Source organism: Trichechus manatus, unplaced genomic scaffold (assembly GCF_000243295.1).
Source record: "Trichechus manatus latirostris isolate Lorelei unplaced genomic scaffold, TriManLat1.0 scaffold00002, whole genome shotgun sequence".
In the NCBI taxonomy this organism is placed as follows: Eukaryota; Metazoa; Chordata; class Mammalia; order Sirenia; family Trichechidae; genus Trichechus; species Trichechus manatus.
The window spans coordinates 43,272,179-43,286,514 of record NW_004443938.1 but is presented as its reverse complement, the minus strand read 5'-3'; the positions used below and the strand labels follow the sequence as shown (position 1 = coordinate 43,286,514).

Sequence of the window (14,336 nt, the reverse complement as noted above, 5' to 3'; positions counted from 1 at the left end):
ATGGTTATGAGGGTGGGGAGGGAGGGGGAGGGTTATTTACTAACTAGATAATAGATAAGAATTATCTTAGGTGAAGGGAAGGACAGCACACACTACAAGGGAAGTCAGCACAACTGGACTAAACCAAGCTAAGAAGTTTCCTGAATACAATCAAACATTTTGAGTGACAGAGTAGCAGGGGTAGAGGTCTGGGGACCATGCTTTCAGGGGATATATCTAGGTCAACTGGCATAACAAAGCTTATTAAGAAAATGGTCTGCATCCTACTTTGGTGAGTGGCGTCTGGGGTCTTAAAAGCTTGCAAGAGGCCATCTAAGATGCATCAATTGGTGCTAACCACCTGGAGTAAAGGAGAATGAAGAACACCAAAGACACAAGGAAAGTTATTAGCCCAAGAAACAGAAAAGGCCGCATAAACCAGAGACTTCATCAGCCGGAGACCAGAAGAACGAGATGGTGCCCGGCTACCACCAGTGACCGCCCTGACAGGGAACACAACAGAGTCCCTGATGGAGCAGGAGAAAGGTAGGGTGCAGAACTCAAATTCTAGTAAGGAGACTAGACTTAATGGTCTGACTGAGACTGGAGGATCCCCGGAAAGCATGGCCCCTGGACTCTCTATCAGTCCAGAACTGAAACAATTTCCAAGGCCAACTCTTCAGACAGGGATTGGACTGGACTGTGGGACATGCAGTGATACCTGAGAGGAGTGTGCCTCTTAGCTCAAGTAGATACAAGAGACTAAACTGGTGGCTTCTGTCCGGAGGTGAGATGGGAGGGCAGAAAGGGTTAGGAGCTGGTTGAGTGGACATGGGGAATCAGGGGTGGAAGGGAGAAGTGTGCTGTCACAGTACGGGGAGAGTAATTAGTCACATAACAATGTATGTATAAATTTTTGTACAGGAAAAACATAAATAAATGTGTGTGTGCTGTGTTTTATAAATAAAATATTCAAATACTTTTATGGTTGGTCTCCTGGGCCTCACTCTCATGGATCTGAAATCAAACATTTTACCCAAATTATGAGACATAACATGTCTACATATAGACTTTATTCTGTAGTAGAATTACAAGCAACAGTCCCTGAACCTCCATCTCTGAACATGCACCAATATTTGTACACTACTTATGAGCATCTGCTAGTTTACCAGGCAGCATGGACACTGAAATAAGCTCAGTCGAGGGCACTAAGTGACTTGTACTAATCAAGGATAAAATGTAAACTGGAAACTATTGGCTAAAAATATACATACTGCCAATCAGATACAATTATCCCAGCTAGTGAAGGCAACTCCTCCTCCTCAAGCCTTCTTTTTCCCTGCTATAGAAGGGGACTATGAGATTGGAGCTGCCATTTTCCTTCCTAGCCTTAATTGAGCATTTTTTCTTTTTTAACCTCATTCCAACTTGGACATCAGACATAATCATGAAGTCTCCCTTTTACTTTTGCCCTTATTTTTGTCCTCTGAAAAAGCTACCATAATTTTTGCCCCCCACCCCCGGAAACCATTATAATATCTTAAAGCAAAAAATACCACATTGGAACCACTAGATTCAAATCACATAAGGATATTAAATATTTGTCTTACAAAGCTATAGGGAAAAGACCCATGCCTCCCCCGCCAAAAAAAAAAAAAAAAAAAAAAAAAACAACTATACGTACTATACATATGTGGAAACCCTGGTGGCGTAGTGGTTAAGAGCTACGGCCACTAACCAAAAGTTCTGCAGTTTGAATCCACCAGGCACTCCTTGGAAACTCTGTGGGGCAGTTCTACTCTGTCCTATAGAGTCGTTATGAGTCGGAATTGACTCGAGGGCAACGGATGGGTTATATATATGTATACATATACACACATACACACGCACGCACGCACGCACACACACACACACTTCTCCCAACCTATCCTTAAGCCCTAGTGGTGAAGTGGTTAAGAGCTGAGCTGTTAATCAAAAGGTCTGCAGTTTGAATCTACCAGCTACTCCTTGGAAACCCCATGGGGCAGTTCTACTGCCCTCTAGGGTCGGTATGAGTCGGAACTGACTCGACGGCAATGGGTGTGGGTTTTGGTTTTATCCTCCAGCCATTATTAAAGTTCACTGTACTTTATCGTCACTAATATAGGACAAGGACAAGTTCATTTTTTGAGATACAGTAAACTGATTCAAAGAACTGACTTCAACATAAATAAATTTTACTTAATCTAACAAGTATCCCAAAAATGTGAGCTTAAACAGAATTTTACTTAGACATATACAGCAAATAGTTAAAATGCTTGTTATGCAGAAAACATTGACCTACTGTCTTAAAAATATATTGAGATGATACAACAGAACATTAACTTACACTATTAAAAAAGTAATTACTAACAACAGGATGCTTTGACAGTAGAGCTACATGAACCCCTGTGGATTTCACTGCATGCTCATGGTCTGCACTCAAGGCAGCTAGGATCCAAGGTGTGCATGGCTCTGTTCAAACACTGATTATATTCAAGCCATAAAGAACTGCCAGAGCTTAGTCTAGTTTTATATCACTAGCGTCCCAGCTGCATGGGCTACTGATGTGAAGAAGCAGTGGGAGCTGCTAATAGTACCTTGAGTGCTATGTTAGGGAGCTGCTCAAATTCTCCCCTCAGAAAAGAGCCTGGCATTCAGCTTCCCCACCCTGCAGCTGCTGCCCCACACAACAGCTGGCTCACAAATGACCAGCAATAATGAGTATACAAGAATGAGAAAAGCACATCATTCAGCCTCTAGCCCTCACTGTTCTGAGAAACAGCCCACAGAATTCACCAGACTGTCAGAGGAGGGTCAGAACTGTGGCAGTTTGATCCAAGAACATAACAATCACAGCAAGAAAAGCTGAATCAGAGACAAATGGTCTCAAACTGAAGAGAAAGGGAAAAAATCCTTCAGAACATTAACACAGAGAAAGAAGAATGTGGAGGGGAAACTGTTGGTCATAGAGGCCTAGACAGATGCTTCTGAATCTCCAGTTTCACAAGTGTGACAATTCGTATAGATGCCTGCTACAAAGGACTATCAAAGACCTCCTCTCTGTACTAAGAGGAGGGCGGTGGAAGCCATATCATCTTCTGCTACCCCCAAAGAATAACCATATATCCCAGCCATTCACCTCCTCCACAATGATTGGTGGATTGATAAACAACATCATGATAAATGGAGAAAAAATTGAAGTTGTAAACGATTTTTATTTTACTTAGATCAACAATCACCATGCATAGAAGCAGCAGTCAAAAACTCAAACAACAGTCATTGGGCAAATCTGCTGCAAAAGACCTCTTTAAAATCTTAAAAAGCCAAGATGTCATTTTGATGACTGAGGTGTGCCTGACGCAAGCCATGGTCTTTTCAATTGCCTCACATGCGTGCAAAAGTTGGACAATGAAAAACCTGAATTGAAGAAGAGCTGATGCACTCAAACTGTGGTGTTGGTGAAGAATATTGAATATACCATGGACTGCCTGGAAAACAAATCAGCCTTAGAAGTATAACAACCAGAATGCTCCTTAGAAGCAAGGATGGCAAGACTCTGTATCACTTACTATGGACACATCATCAGGAAAGACCAATTGTTAGAAAAGGATATCATGTTTAGTACAGGGTCAGCAAAAATGAAGAAAACCCTCCATGAGATGGACTGACACAACAGCCACAACAATGGACTCAAATATTATCATGAAGATGGCACAGGACTGGGCAATGTTTCCTTCTGTTATACATAAGGTCACCATGAGTGGAAGCCAACTCAAGAGCAACTAACAACAGTGCTTGACAGTGTTAGGCAACCAGTAAGTACTAAGACAATACCTACTGTTTAGCATCTGCTTGTTGCTTGACTGATATCTTCAATGGCCACAGATTATTTTTATTAGATTTATTTTTATTTGATTAATTAACGTTAATAAGTACTTAGATCGTGGCAGGATACAATTTTACTGTCTAAGGCGATAAATTCATAAGTTAAAAAAACAAAACTTAAAAAATTACTTAGTATGACTTTTAAAAGAAATACAATGCAAGATGTCAACAGGACAAATGATGTGAAGGGGAGGGGGTATAAGGGAACTGTACTTTCTGCACAATTTTTCTATAAATCTAAAATTGCTCTAAAAATAGTCTATTAAAAAGAAAACATATTATCGGCACTATCAATTACAAATAAACACTAAACAAAGAATTCTTCTTTAACAAATTAATAAAAATAAACTTCTTGACTTCATGACATCACAAGCTCCTATAATTCTCTCTGCCACTTCAAAAAAACAAAATCTTACCCTTTAGATCAATGCTTCGTAAACTTCAAAGGCGTATATGAATCACCTAAAGAACTAGTCAAAACTGATCAAATTCAGCAAGTCTATGGTGAGGGCCTCAAATGCTTCATTTTCTAACAAGCTTCTAGGTAGTGGCAATGATGTTGGGTCCTTGGACTACTCTTTGAGTAGCATAGCCCTCAATCACTTTCTATGTCAAAATTCCTGTTTTTTTGTGAAAGTCAAATGTAAAACCCAGAAACCAAACCCACTATGGTGGAGTTGATTCGACTCATAGCAATCCCATAGGACAGAGCAGAACTGCCCCATAGAGAGTCCAAGGCTGTCCATCTTTACAGAAGCAGACTGCCAAATCTTTCTCCCACGGAGCAGCTGGCAGTTTCAAACAGTTGACCTTTCGGTTAGCACCCAAGCATTTTAACCACTGTGCCAACAGGACTCCCTAAGTCAAATGTAGGGAGACATTTTTCAAGCCCTTTAAATTGGCTTGTCAGGGAGATGCCTAGCCTTCACTAGGTGAACATACTAACTGTTGACAGCTTCCTATAGAAAGTCCTAGCAAGGCACTACTTCCACAATCCCGTATCTAAGTATTAAGGTTGACAAGCACCAGTATCTTTCTTTGAACTCCTCTCCATCACATGCAGCAACTGTACCAAAGAATGCCAAGACCCACGTCTATTTAGTCCACTTGCTAATGACTCACCTAAGCAACTACAGTCATCAACCAGCAGTATCCTATTAACATTCTGAGTGTGTGGCTGTCTACTGCAGGGCCCTGAGCACATTACCTAGATAACAACTCAAGACACATTCACAAAATTCATCTTCTAGTTCCTTCCCCCACCCCCCAAAAAAATTTTGTAATGTCTAATTCCCTATAGGGCTGGACCCTAAGATCCCAGCGTTAGGAGTTTTTCAAAATGCCTAGCCATGCATTCCTCACTCATTTTTGGTGCTTGCCAATTCAGTCAAGTGGGAGAAATTAACAAATTCAACTCAACCTAGGATGAGATACCAAATGTTAAAAGTAGTTCTGTCTAAAATCAGCATTTTCCCTTAGGAATTCATAGCACTGAAATAGATCCCTTTAATAAAATTTGCCTAAATTAGGTCTAACAGAACTGAGATCTAATAGAACTCTACCATCCCATAATGCTGGTGTTAGGAGAAAAGTTAACAGGCATTCTATGTTATAATGAAACATTCACTCACTATATCTGGGAGAACGTCATTCAAGTCCTCATTTAACTAAATTCATAGTATTATAAGGTTTAACTGGACCAAATATAGAATTTTGTAAGGAATAGTTTATATATGACTAACAGTTTAATATTTGAGACTTTAGGTCTAGTTTCTGGGGAAAATGGTCTGGCCATCAAGACAACCACTTTAATTTTCACAAAGTTAGCTGTGGATATCAACTACACTTTTAACAGTCTCCTCTTTTCAATATGGCTTGCAGCAAAATAACATTATAATCCCTGGGCCAATGCCAAACCCTATTAACATCAAAAATTCAAGACAATATTTTTCCCTTTAAAGAGAGTCCAAAACTCTTAACGATGGTTTCATGAAGATATGAACACAAGAACTATATGGACTTGGAATTCCATATATATAAAAGAGTAACATGTTGCTTGATTCCACATATTTTTAACGACATTTTCCATAGTAAAGTTTACACAAGAGTTTTCAGAGACATTAAAAAGTTCTAACACTAACAATGACAGATTTTCATACTGAAAGTTAATTGAAAAGCTTCCAACTCAGTGTCTCAACCATGAGAGACACAGTACTATACTACCATCAAAAGAAAGTTTACATTTTCTCTCCATGGAAAATTTTCATGCAAATAACTGTAGCTTTGCTTTACCTTCACTTTATAATATATTGAAATAATAAGTGACTGTAATTTCTATAACTATAGATAATACTCAGAATGAAAAAGAAAGCAGCTTACATTCCTGTATCCTATACTATCCTATTATTGAAATTACATGGGTTTCAAACAAAGCAGGACTAATTAAGCTGAATTAGGAGAATAATATTAGTTTTCTCTGGAAAAAATAATAGGACACCATACAAATCTATATTCAAAGTTCTAAGAGTTCTTTTGTCCAGATGTCTTGAGGACTGGATTTTATCTACATAAGTAGGAAGGAATAAAAATTTATACAATACAAAAGTTATGAAAGCAAATTGGTATATATGAATGATTAAATATACTGCTAATCACATTTGAGTATTTCTTTTCTGAAAAGCAAATGTCTCAGAAAGGACACCGCACTTTTTTTTCGCCAAAATTCTAGAGTTAAAGCCTAGATACAAAGTGTGTGCCTAATTTTGTGGGCATTTTCAGCTTACATTTCATAAAGGAAACTACAAAGTAAAATAAGGAATTAGAGTTCCTTATTTAGCATTATTATGTTTTGTCATTGAGAATCCTGTGGAAAACTCATCCAAGCCTATCCTTATCTTAATATTTTCTGCCTTAATGACCTTAACATCTGCTTGACTTCAGCCATCCCCTTCCATGGCCAAGCCCTGGGTCTTGTCATCACACAGAGTTCTCCACCTCATTAGACTTCATCATCCCATTCTCAGGTCCAATCATTTCCTCTCCTAAATTTTCTACCCATTTATTCCCAACTGTACAATGCTATTCAACTTCTTTGAATTTACATCCCTTGGCCACAGCCATTTTCTTTCAGACTATCAATTTCAGCTTCAATTATTTTCCTTCCCATAACTCTGTGAGTAATTACTTTCATGACCATCTCATGAGCACCCCCAATTTTCTGAATCCTTTGTCCTCTCACCATAACCACCATGAACATATCTAACTGGGACCTCTCTAATACTCCCTTTTTCAATTAATACCTCCAGACTGCTGATGGCAATTAGAGAAAAACACATACATTCTGTTGTCATCACAATTTTATGATCCCCAGTCTCAGCTGAATGTCAATAGCTATTCACATATTGTCCTTGGTTGGCTGCCTCTCTTGGTCCCCACTGCTACCCTAGACTTAGCAAATAATTGTGCCCTCTATTTCAGAGATTTTAGGCTGAACTTTGCTCAATTCAGATGTGTTTACAACTGTACCACTCCTTGTTTTGCTTCTTGAAGACTCAGGGGATGAGGCTGCACTCTTTATTCAAGACATATCCTCTTCATGACTCCAGAACCTTCCATTATTATCACTCTCCTCTCTCTTCAACCTCATCCTCTCTTAGGGCTTCCCCATAGACAGTCAAAATTATTCCCATCTAAACAATCAGTTGGCCGCAAAGCCTTTAGTAAACTCTCTGCATTGTCCAATATGATAGCCACCAGTTACATGAGGCTATTTAAATTTAAAGTAGTTACAATTAAATAAAAGTTAAATTCACTTCCTCAGTCACACTAGCTACATTTCAAGTGATCAACAGCTACACGTGGCTAGTGGCTATCTTACTAAACAGTGCAGGCTTGGAACATTTTCATCATTGCAAAAGGTCCTATTGGACAGCTCCAGTCTATACCCTCTAGCTATTACCCTCCCATCTGTCCTTCTCCTCATAGCTACATTTCTTTAAATAACAATTTATATGTTGTTGTTAGGTGTTGACGAGCCGACTCTGACTCATATTGACCCTATGTACAACAGAACGAAACACTGCCGGTCCTGTGCCATCCTCACAATCGTTGTCATGCTTGTGTCCACTGTTGCAGCCACTGTGCCAATCCATCTCGTTGACAGTCTTCCTCTTTTTTGCTGACCTTCTTCTTTACCAAGCATGATGTCCTTCTCCAGGGACTGATCTCTCCTGATAATATGTGCAAAGTATGTGAGACATAGTCTCGCCATCCTTGCTTCTAAGGAGCATTCTGGCTGTACTTCTTCCAAGATAGATACGTTCATTCTTTTGGCAGCCCATGGTATATTCAATATTCTTCACCAACACCATAATTCAAATGAATCAATTCTTCTTCAGTCTTCCTTATTCATTGTTCAGCTTTCACATGCAAGTGAGGCAACTGAAAACACCATGGCTTGGGTCAGGCACACCTTAGTCTTCAAGGAGACATCTTTGCCTTTTAACACTTTAAAGAGATCTTTTGCAGCAGATTTGCTCAATGCAATGCGATGTTTGATTTCTTGACTGCTGCTTCCATGGGGTTGACTGTGGATCCAAGTAAAATGAAATCCTGGACAACTTCAGTCTTTCTCCATTTATCATGATATTGCTTACTGGTCCATTTGTGAGGATTTTTGTTTTATGTTGAGGTGTAATCCATACTGAAGGCTGTGGTCTTTGATCTTCATCAGTAAGTGCTCCAAGTCCTCTTCACTTTCCGCAAGCAAGGTTGTGTCGTCTGCATATTGCAGGCTGTTAATGAGTCTTCCTCCAATCCTAACGTTGCATTCTTCTTCATATAGTTCAGCTTCTCGGATTATTTGCTCAGCACACAGATTGAATAAGTATGGTGATAGGATACGACCCAGACGCACACCTTTCTTCATTTTAAACTACGTAGAATCTCCTTGTTCTGTTTGAATGACTGCCTCTTGATCTATGTACGGGTTCCTCATGAGCATGATTAAGTGTTATGGAATTCCCATTGTTCACAATGTTAACCATAATTTTTTATGATCCACACAATCAAATGCCTTTGCATAGTCAATAAAACACAGGTGAATATCTTTCTGGTATTCTCTGCTTCCAGCCAGGATCCACCTGACATCAGCAATGATATCCCTTGTTCCATATTCTCTTCTGAATCTGGCTTGAATTTCTGGCAGTTCCCTGTCGATGTACTGCTGAAGTCACTTTTGAATGATCTTCAGCAAAATTTTATTTGTGTGTGATTATTAATGATATTGTTCGATAATTTCCACATTCAGTTGGATCACTTTTCTTTGGAATAGGCATAAATATGGATCTCTTCCAGTCAGTTTATATGATTTATATACTCACTCTCAAATTCTTTACAATTAACTTTCTTCTGCTCTCACGTACCTCCCCCATCATTTCTAACATCATCTAGCCAAGAGCATACAAGCATCTCCAATCTAACGAAATTAAAATTAAAATCAATCTCTGCCCCTAATCTCCCCAAACTTCTGCTCCTCCTTCAACGCCTGTGTAAAAGTTTCCAACAAGCTCCCCAGCTACCCAAGCCTGAAACTTTGGACTAATCCTCAACCCCTCTTCACCCTCATACCTGAGTCACAAAATTCTGCAGACATTACCTACTCAGTATCTCTGTCTTTCCTCTTTACCCTTAATGCCACTGCCCTAGTTCTCATCAGCTCCAGACTAGACTACTTCAACAGTCTTCCTGAACTTCCTGCCTCTGGTCTCAGCCTTCTATAATCTCTCTCCACACCAATGATTACTCTTTCTGAAATGTAAATCTAACCACATCACTTCCTATTTAAAATCCTTCACACATCAGGATAAAAATCTAGATTATTTAGTATTCTAAGGCATTCCAAAAAATGATCTTTGCCTATCATTCCAGCTGCTTTGCCATAATCTCCATCAGCACAGCCCACAAAGTCACTCCAAATTAACCCGTGATCTAAATTTAAAAAATGTACTGTTAAAACAGTGAGGGACTACTGCTCATAAATCCCTCCTACACAGATTCTGAAAGCTGCCACATATTCAGCTCTATCAAACTTAAAATTCTTCATGCACATCATGATAATTCATGCTGGAGCCATTACCTTTCTTCCAGGCAGAATGTTCCTTCCCTGCCCACACTCAGAATATTGCTCACATTCTCCACTTCTATAACAGAATATAAACGCTAAACTGCTCATACCATTTCCAGAATTCATGAATCTGCCTTTACATAACAATATCAAATATTCACACCATAGTCCTTTTTGTTAGACAGTAATACTTCAGAGTGCCTCCGATCCTGCCCCTAGTAAGTGTCCAGCTGGTATTTAGGACAGGGTATGTTAAACTCTAGATTGAGTGAGATTACTGGCAGTAGCTGAGGAGTATGATATATCCCTCCTGATAACAATAACTCATCATGGCACTGTTTTTTTAACTGGGAAGGGAGAAATCATGGCATGCCCAGTGATCACACATATCTGTGTTATCTGTATGTGTATGTACACGTGTATTTGAGGACAACGGAAGAGGAGAGAGATAAATAGAATTTCTAGTTGTAAAACTATCCCCAAGGTGATTCTATCACGAAGGAAAAAGTCCTTTTTGAGAAGCACTAGCACAGACCCTCAGAGAGCCACCATCAATAACTTATGTAAGCCCTTAAAGTTAGTGATGCCATTATAAAAACATCAACTGTAAAACGGATACTAGGGACACAGCCTACAACATCCTAACACCTCATGTAGAAGATGGCTTTCAGAATATGGTAACATGAAAAATTCCTATAAATCATGATGATATGCTTCTACACTTCCAGTTATGATAGCTATGAAATAGTATGTCTCTTTTTATCTTGATTATCAGAAAGTTCAAAACTATTGCATTTTTCCCTAAAATGTATTTTTCTTTCTATTTTGCCTGGACTTGAATCCTACTCCAGCATTTGTTGCCTAGGTCACCTTGGGTGAATTACTAAACTTCTCCATGCCTCAGTTTCTCCATCTATAAAATATGGTTGATAATAATACCTACTTTTTAGGGTTGTCCTCAGGAATATATGAAATAATACATATAAAGTGCTTAGAACAGTGCCTAGTACACAGTAAGCACCTCAAAATGATTAGCTATTAATAACCCGAAAAGCCCAATGAGGTCAGTTCTGACTCATTGTGACCCAAAAGGACAGAGTAGACTGCCCCATAGGGTTTCCAAGGAGCGACTGGTGGATTCTAACTGAACTTTTGGTTAGCAGCTGAGCTCTTAATCACTGTGCCACAAGGACTCCAAGCTACTGACAGTCATTTTAATTTTATTTGGAATATTTTTATAGTAAAACTCACCTCAGATTCTTTTTAAAAAGGGATAAGTTATAAATACATATGTCTGACTCAAGTCTCAATATAAATATGATATTCCTGTCAGGAAATAAAACCATCTCACTGCACTCTGTAATGTTAAGATAGCTTATATCTGGAGTATTGTGTTCCATGCCAGCTGCCATTCTTTAAGTAAGGCACATACAAAATCAAATTCATTTATTTACTTGCTCTTTCTAGAAGTTGTTATTTGACCTAAAACTCAACGTGTCTGAAACTGCACTCATGATATCCCCTGCTCCCCTCAATCCAATCCTACTTCCCTTCTCACGGAATGGCACCTTTATCCATCCAGAAACCCAGGCCTCATTCTTGGTTGTCTGTCATTCTCATACCCAGTTAATCATTAGATCGATTCTACCTCCTTCCTAAATCTTTCTTAAATCGTTCACGTCTCTACTTCCACAACCTTATTTGAGGCCACCTTTGTGCTTTAGACAAAACGGGTCATGTCAACATTCCCGCTTCAGCCCATCAATGCGTTACCTTTTTTCTGAGGAAAAAGGAAATCTCCCAGACCTTAACATATAATCTAGATGGCCCTGCAAGACCTAACCCCTGTCAATAACCCCATTCCCCACAAACCTAATCTCATCCTCCCCCCACCAAGCCCACCAGACTTCTTTCCAAAGACTTCTTTCCAATATTCAAGCAGGAGCTGTTCCTGCCTCAGAGCCCCATGTATGCACTTCCTTATCTGCAGCATTTGCTTCACCCAGCCAAAGCCTACTCACACTTTAGGTCTCTGCTTAAGCATCATTTCCTCCTAAGAAGAGCTTTTCCTGTTAGTACCTTGAATTTTTCCTAGACAGCAGTAATCAAAATTTAATAACAATGTAATTAGTTTTTTCTTCTCTGTCTCCTCAGCTAGAACATAAAGTAGAAACATCTGTGAAGGAAGGGTCTCTGTCTTAATTGTTTCCTACTAGACCCTCAGCAGTTAGTAATCCCTAGTTTGCACACAGGTAGTATTTAATAAATGTTTGTTAATGTCTAGATACCATGAGGCTACAAAGATAAACAAGGCATGGCCTCTACCTGCAAGGAGTTCACAAGAGTCATGGAGAGAAAGACTGACACACGAATAAGGTTTGCACTAAATGTCTACATGACAGACAGAGGGAGCTGTGAATTCCCCTTGAATCGGGGGCAGAAGGAGAGAGGTGGTGAGAGGCAGTCAAGAAAAACCTCACAACGTAGAATACTTAGGAAAGGTGGGCATTCATACAGAAAAGAAATGGGAAGCATATTCCAAGTTTAAGAAATAGTACTGTGTGTGGAAGGAGATTACAATGTGGGCCATCAGGGCTCATTGTGAGACAGAGAGGTTTGATATTGATTAAATATGGACTATGAGTGAAGGCAGGAGCCCTGGTGGCACAGTGGTTAAGAGCTCAGATGCTAACCAAAAGGTTGGCAGTTCGAATCCACCAGTGGCTCCTTGCAAACCCTATGGGGCAGTTCTACTCTGTCCTATAAGGTCGCTACGAGTTGGAATTGACTTGATTGCAATGGGTACGTGTGAAGGCTAGTGAGAAATAAAGCTAAAGAGGTAGAAAAAGGTCACGTGACCAAGAGCCTTGTAAACCATACTAAGGCGTTTAGATTGTATCTATTAAATGGTTTTAAGCCAGGGAGTGGCAAGATCAGATTAAGAGCTCAATCAAGCAGCAGTGCAGAAAATAGATCACAGAGGCTGGGGCCTGGTACTGGCTAACAAAAGAGTCAAAGAAGACATAACAAAGGCCTAAACCAAAGCAAAAGCTGTGGAAAAAGAGAATGCAGGAGGATGTTAAGCAGATAGAAAAGAAAGTTGGTTGACTGATAAGCACTGGAAGGAGGTAAAGAAAGCAGTAGCAATCTAGAACCGCTCTTTAGGGGATAGGTAGAAGTTTGAGGGAACGATGATGAGTTTGCTTTTAGACAATTAAGCATAGAGTCTACTAGGCAGTTGTGTATATGTCTGTGATTCATGTGAAAGATACAGATTAGACCAGTGCTTCCAAAAGGTTCTTCCCAGTTCAGTCATGGTCAAGGAAGCAACACCAGAACAGACCCAAAGTTTTAAAATTTGGGTGAACTGGAACAATAACCTGAACAGGGCAAATTACGAGTTGAAGCCCTGTAGAAACCTAATCTCCCTCTCAGAAAACAAGGGCATCGCACATGTTGCATAGCAACTAAATCTCTTGCTCATCAGATTTTGAGCAGAGTCAGAAACAGCAGTGCCCTGCTCAAAGATGGCGGCCAATCTCACTGCCCTGAGTGTGTGTCACTCTCCATAGTCCTGCCAATAATCCAAACTCACACATCAAGCTCCTGGAAGGGCTCACTATGCCTCTTCCAAGTCTCCCATTCCAGGGCTTTGATTTGTATTTTTCCTGTTCTGGTTATTGTTCCAGTTCACCTAAACTGTAAAATTTTGGGTCTGTTCCAGTTTCACTTCATCAGCCATGACTGAACCACTTCGAACCAGTTCTAAGCCCTGGATTAGACATATATTGAGAGTTATCAAAATAAAAATTAATGAATATTAATGCAGTGGTTAAGAGCTCGGCTTAACCAAAAGGTTAGCGATTTGAATCCACCAGTCACTCCTTGGAAGCCCTATAGGGCAGTTTTACCCTGTCCTATATGGTTGCTATGAGTCGGAATTGACCAGATGGCAAGAGGTTTGGTTTTGAGTACTATCTAAATACCACTCTTCCTTATGCAAAACCAGTGTTCCTGAAATACTAAGTTTCTTAATTGTAGCATTTCCTATTTTTACTAATATTTATACTACATGTTTTACCACATTCTGGACTGTTTCCCTATTTTACAAAGATTAAATGCTCTTATGAACCTACCAATATGTAATCTCAAATAAGTTGATAACAATAGCCAAATTCTTATCACTTTCTCTTTTGTAGCTTTTAGAGCCAATAGAAGAGCACATGGTTAGAAACACCATCAAGACTATTCTAACAGTTTATAGTCTAAAAGGAGTATCTAGTTTACTTAGTGAAATGTTTAATATGTTATTACATCTGAAGAGTAT

The 14,336-nt window shown here is 39.5% G+C and overlaps 1 protein-coding gene across 1 annotated transcript in view; it reads right to left on the bottom strand.

The window, feature by feature from the left end:
- EPB41L2 (erythrocyte membrane protein band 4.1 like 2) overlaps positions 1–14,336 on the bottom strand; it is a 261,978-nt gene that overhangs the window by 76,195 nt on the left and 171,447 nt on the right. The window lies entirely within an intron of this gene.